The sequence below is a fragment of the Ailuropoda melanoleuca genome, chromosome 11, assembly GCF_002007445.2.
Source record: "Ailuropoda melanoleuca isolate Jingjing chromosome 11, ASM200744v2, whole genome shotgun sequence".
Classification (NCBI taxonomy): Eukaryota; Metazoa; Chordata; class Mammalia; order Carnivora; family Ursidae; genus Ailuropoda; species Ailuropoda melanoleuca.
The window spans coordinates 96,089,677-96,095,644 of NC_048228.1; the positions used below are offsets into that span (position 1 = coordinate 96,089,677).

At 36.5% G+C, this 5,968-nt stretch overlaps 1 pseudogene; it reads left to right on the plus strand.

The window, feature by feature from the left end:
* Positions 1 to 4,396: 4,396 nt before the first annotated feature.
* Positions 4,397 to 5,638, plus strand: LOC105235051 (annotated as a pseudogene).
* Positions 5,639 to 5,968: the final 330 nt, after the last annotated feature.

Genomic DNA, 5,968 nt, shown 5'->3' on the forward strand with positions numbered 1-5,968 from the left:
TTAGGATGTCTTCTGTTTTAAAGATATGACAACCACTCTGAATCTGCTCTTTCAGGATGAGAAAGAAAAACACTATTTCAAGATTTATCGACATTTGGTTTTGCCTTATGTAACATCTCACTACAATAACTTTGAGTTTCAGAAATAAGTTCATCTATAAATTATGAAACCACCAGGAAATATAGAACTTCATAAATTTGCTAAGTATTCAAACACTTGGATATATTCATGAGAATGTTAATATTTAATAGCACAGCAAACAAATCAGAAGTTAAAACCAGTTTATTTTAAACAAAATAAACAGTTTAAACAGTTTATTTAAACAATATAAAACTATATGCTGTTATGTGTAATCTTCTCAGATTTCTGGTCCTGGTCCTTCATTAGGTGAAGTCACAAGCCCATTCTCCTGATGTTTCACTTCATAACAAGAGTCTTAAATTAAGATAGCACTAGACTCTCACTGCCCCTGTATTCTCATGGAAGATAGTAACCTGGTAAGTTAGGGAGAAGAAGTTAGGTGGGCAGAGCTCAACCACTATCTATTCAGTTTTAGAGTCCGGTCTCTAAGAAGCTTGTGTTCTGGTCCATTTTAGTCCCAACTGGTAAGTTTATTGGTAAAAGTTCCTCCTTGGTAAGGGTGCAGGGAATGGTCTTTTGTTACCACACAGTGAGCCATGCTCTCCAACAGCTCCATCAATTATGTGAATGAAATTTTTGTCACCATATGACAAAATCCTTTATATATAACTTTACTTGTTCAGAAGTTGGATGGGCGATAGGAATGTAATTTATTCCAGCCCTTCAAATATCAGCACTGTAGGACTAATGTAGGAAGCCTATGGTGCATATGGTACTAACGTTCCACAGGACTGGGGTCCCTGTTCTTGTTTAGCCATTAAAAGATTGTGCACTCTTGGGTAAATCATTTAGACTTCATGAACCTCTGTTTTTCAGTATTGAAACCAAGGAGAATGAGCTGAGTTCATGTTTTTCAAACCCTAAGTTATCGACAATCCCAAGAGGAAAAGTGGAGGGGGGCCTAGGGGAGAAGTAATTTTGAAGTTCCTATATCTGCTTTAACAAGGGCAACCCTACATCTAGCAAATATTGAGCTTCCCAATAGGACTTTACAACTAAATATTTGAAAACCATTCCACTAGATGATTTCTATTACTTCTTCCATTTCTGACACAGTGTGGCTCCATGTAAAATTCACAGGCAATGACTTAGTATAACAGGAATTATGCAGGTTTGGGAGCAAAAACAGACCTAAATTTGGATCTTGACTCTAACATACACAATGACATTGGACGAGATGTACAACAAAATTGTTGGATGCATGGATAGTTAGCTAGATAGAGATATGCTGTTCTTGTTTACATTAAATGGAGTGGCATGTGGGNCCGGTGGAAAACCAAAAAAACAATGGAGCTCTGCTTTCTATGATGATATTTTTTATTGCAAGTCTCATAGGAATATAGTTCTTACAGTTTCTTTCAACTTGCCCCCAGTTCCAAGTAATTCCCCTTACCCTTCTTACTCTTTCTATTCTTTCTCAAACCACTCACACAAAACAACTAACAACAATAAAAATGCAGTGAACAGCAGCACACACCCACCCACAAGGCTAGCTGGAAAATGAATGAGCGTGATATATGACCTGTTATATTTTAGACTTGTGGTTTTCACTGATGCCTCTCTTCCTTGTATACCCCACATTTGGTCCTAAGTCGAGTCCTGTCACCTTAACCTTAAAAAGATATCCAGAATATGATCCTGTTCTACCACCTCTTATTCACTGACCATACTCACTGTCATGGATTATTTCGATGGCCTCCTAACTGATATTTCTACATTTCCTGTCAACAGAGTCTCATTGCAATACAATAGACTAGGTGATTTTTCTTATAATGGAAACCAGATATCATCCTTCTTTTGCTCTGAACCCTGCAATCTGCCTATCTCTCTCAGTCTAATAGCCACAGTCTTTACAATGCCTTACAAAGCCTTATAAATTCTGACCCCTTGTTACTCTTCTTGTTACTCTCCCTCTGTTCCTTCTGTTCTAAGCACACTGATCTTCTTGCTGTTGCGCAAACATACACCTGGCCCTGGATACCTCCTGTCTATGACCTTTGACCTACAATTGTGTTTACTTGGAAATCCCTTCTCTAAGCTCTCTGTGGGGCTCTACCCCTCCTCTCCCACAGGTCTTTAATCAAATGTTACCATTCCACTGAGGCTTTCTCTGACCACTCTAAAATTGCACGAGGTGCTCCTTATCACTCTTTCTTACTTTACTTTTGTTCTGAGTCCTGGCCTATCACCAACATACTACATATTTTGTTCATTAATCTTGTATAATTTTCACCTCTCACATCTAGAAGATACAGAGACAGGACCATGCCTTCTATTGTTCATTGCTTTGCCCCTAACCTAAACCAGTGCCTGGTGCTTGGTCTGTATCAGGAATTTGTTGAATGAGCAACTCTCCCTGCCATTCAGTTTGCAGACTGAGTCCTGATCAGTACAGAGAAGCTAGATCTCTGCAATGATCGTCCTCAGAATCTACAGTTTGAGCACATGACTTCCGGCAATATCAGCTGTGTGCCTTTGCACAGGCCAATCAATTTTACCTACTTGTTTTGTAAAATGTAAAAATTCATATACAAGTCCCCTAATAACTGTGAAATTTAAATGAGACAGTGTATAAGAAAAGAAGTTTTTAAAGTTTGATGTGAAGAGCACTGGGTGGTTTATGCAACTGATAAATTGCTGAATGCTACGTCTGAAACTAATGATGTACTATATGTTGGCTAATTGAATTTAAATAAAAAAATTTTAAAAATAAAGTTTGATGTAAGTATTTATGTTGTTATCATTGTATAAAGTTTTACTGCATTAGGTATTTGTGATAATTTTCTGACATAGTGGTAAGCCTGGAAAGACATCTGATTTTGGGGTCAGGTTTCTTTCTTTCCTTTTTTTTTAAATTTTTTATTATGATATGTTAGTCACCATATAGTACATCCTTAGTTTTTGGTGTAGTGTCCATGATTCATTGTTTGCATATAACACCCAGGGCTCCATGCACTATGTGCCCTCCTTAATACCCATCACCTGTCTATCCCAATCCCCTACCAACCCCCCCCCACCAAAACCCTCAGTTTGTTTCCCAGAGTCCATAGTCTCTCATGGTTCATTCCCCCTTCTGTTTAGCCCCCATTCATTCTTTTTTTTCTTTTTTTTTTTTGCCAATCTTACTGATTTTAATAAACTTGAGTTTTGTTTTGTTTTTTTCTTCCACCACTCCTCCTTTCCACCTCCTGCTACACTCAGTAACTATTCACTTTCCAGGTTTCAGCCAAAAAAGTTACTTCCTCCACAATGTCCTCCCTATCTTCCACACAGATTAAATTGGATTCATTTTTATGTGTTTATATAGGACATCAAGCTTTATCATTCTCAATTCCATAAATGCAAAAAAATTATTCAGTGTATATCTTCTCTACTGAAAGCACCATAAGGACATGAACCATATGTTTCATTCCCACTTTATTTCCAGCATGCAGCACAATGTATTACATTTTGGATAATTTTTTTGACTGAAAAACAATGTGTTTTTAGAAAAATTTAAATGTCAGTGATGTATCTCAACTTTGAATCTTTATAATACAACTCACCTCTCCATGAGGATATTAATTTTTTTTACCTCTTATTAGACTTTTTGCATACATGGCTTAACTGCTACTTTCTTATAACCTCTATGCCTTATCAACTTCTTCTTATCCCCCATATATTTAGCAAGCAGCTATTACAATAATATTTTAAGCATATTATGTACTACATGCTATTCTAATTTAATTTTACATAATTTTGTTTTCACGTTGCATGTAGTAATTCATGTGGTATACCTAACCCAATCTATGTGTAGTTTGTCTAAGATTTATCTCCATTTTATAGAAGAGGAAGCTAAGCTACATGAAAGTCAAATATCTTGCCTCAGACCACATAAGGAGACAATGCAGTGTCCAAATTTTAACTCAAATAGTGAATTTTCAGAACTTATATTCTACCAAGAACATAGAGGAATGAGTAAGAAAGTTCCCCAAACACTGGGGAAATAAGTATTCAGTGGCATGCAAATACAACTTAATTGATAATTTTGATATAATTCTTACTGATAATTAGACGGCTCACTGAATATAATAAAAGTCTTGATGCTCAGTAAATTCTATTTTAAAAAGTTGTTTTAATAAATAATGCTTTGGTTTTAGTACATAGTTCATTGGAACTATTCACACTTTGTCTAACACACACACATACACACACAAACTCATAGATATTTGAGTGGATTTTACACTTTCTTGACTAAAAATCACATATATATATCTGGGTTCATGATAAAGAAAAATATAGCACTTTGTCACTTTGGAACAGACCTGCATAGTTTGTGATCTATAGCAAAAAATAAATGTGTTATATTCCACTTTGAGAAGCCACCTAAAGAAGGAAAGTATTGTCTTTTTCTTCAGTTGTAAAGATATTCATTATCTGTATCGAGTGTTCTGCAGGCTACATCCTGGTTCTTCTATCCTTGCCCCCATGTCTAACAGCAGCAGATGATGAGAATGGAAGTTTATGATGAATCTGTCTGTAAGAGAATTGCAACACTCTTTGCCACCGTCATTACAGCCAGGGTCTAGACTTCCTGGCTATGAATTGGATTCTTCAGTTTGATTGTCCAAAGAATGCCAGCACACATATTCACAGGGCAGGTAGCATGGCCAGGTACAGAAAGAATGGCAAAGCTTCATTAATTTTGCTTCTCTCAGAAGAAAAAGGGATGATTCAACAGCTTCTCATTGCCTGTGAGGGAAATCAAAATCAATCCAGATAAATTTATATATGTTTAGAAAAAAAAATTGGAATTGTTTTTAGACCAAGATGAAGATTTAAAAGAAAAGGCTCAAAGATGTTTGGTCCCCTACATTCACTCAACATATCTGATGATGGATAAAGAAGTATTTGATGTGAGCAAGTTACCTATACCCGAATATGGCCTGTCTCTTGATCTTGCTCTGGTACCACAGGTAAGATTTCTTCAGCAAATGTCGAAACAACCCACCAAAGAGTGGTTAATGAGTTAACCTAATAAAGTAATTGTGTAAAGAATTGTTTCCTCACCAATGATGTAGTGGAAGAATTTAGAGCTCACTTCAATGAGAAAACGTCCATCCTTCAGAAAGGTGGGCAAGGACCAGAAGGGTCAGAGTCCAGAATGGCTAGTGGTATTAGTGATGAAGAGGGAGAATAGAAGGTAGGCATGGAGGGAATGGAAGAGAAGCTGGGAAAATCAAAAGGTTGTCAATCTCAACCTGTCGCTAACATCGATGAGGCACAAAATATCACGGAAGGTCCTATGCTGTTCTTGGATAGAGATGAGGAGGAGGAAGAGACCTGATGCTGATTTCTTCACATGAAGTGGCACAGTGTCTTTTGGGTTGGAACTTAAAGAGCATAAAACATTACAGAAGAAAGCAGCTTCAAATCCAGTGTCAAGAGAAAAGTGACCGTGGTTGCAGAAGCAAACAATGTAATGAAGAAAAATTCTTGTATTTACATGTATAAATGATTATACAAAGTTAAAGATTATATAAGTTATAAAAATGTATTTGTTTATTCAATTTACATTTACTTACATTACTTTCCTGGGGAACTTAAATGTGTAAATGACTTAGATCACAATAGCTTCTTAACTCCGTTCGTAGTGTCAGCAAAGTATCTCAAAGGAGTTGTTAAATTTCTATAATCAAAAACGTAAATGCAGCATGAAGAGTCTGTATTTCATAGTAAATATAGAGCTGGGAAGAACCTTAAAATATAGGTGGTCTCTTCTCAGCTGAGAGGATGGAAGTGCAGAAAGGTTAAGTGACCTCGCCAGCATCACACAGAGCATTGATTC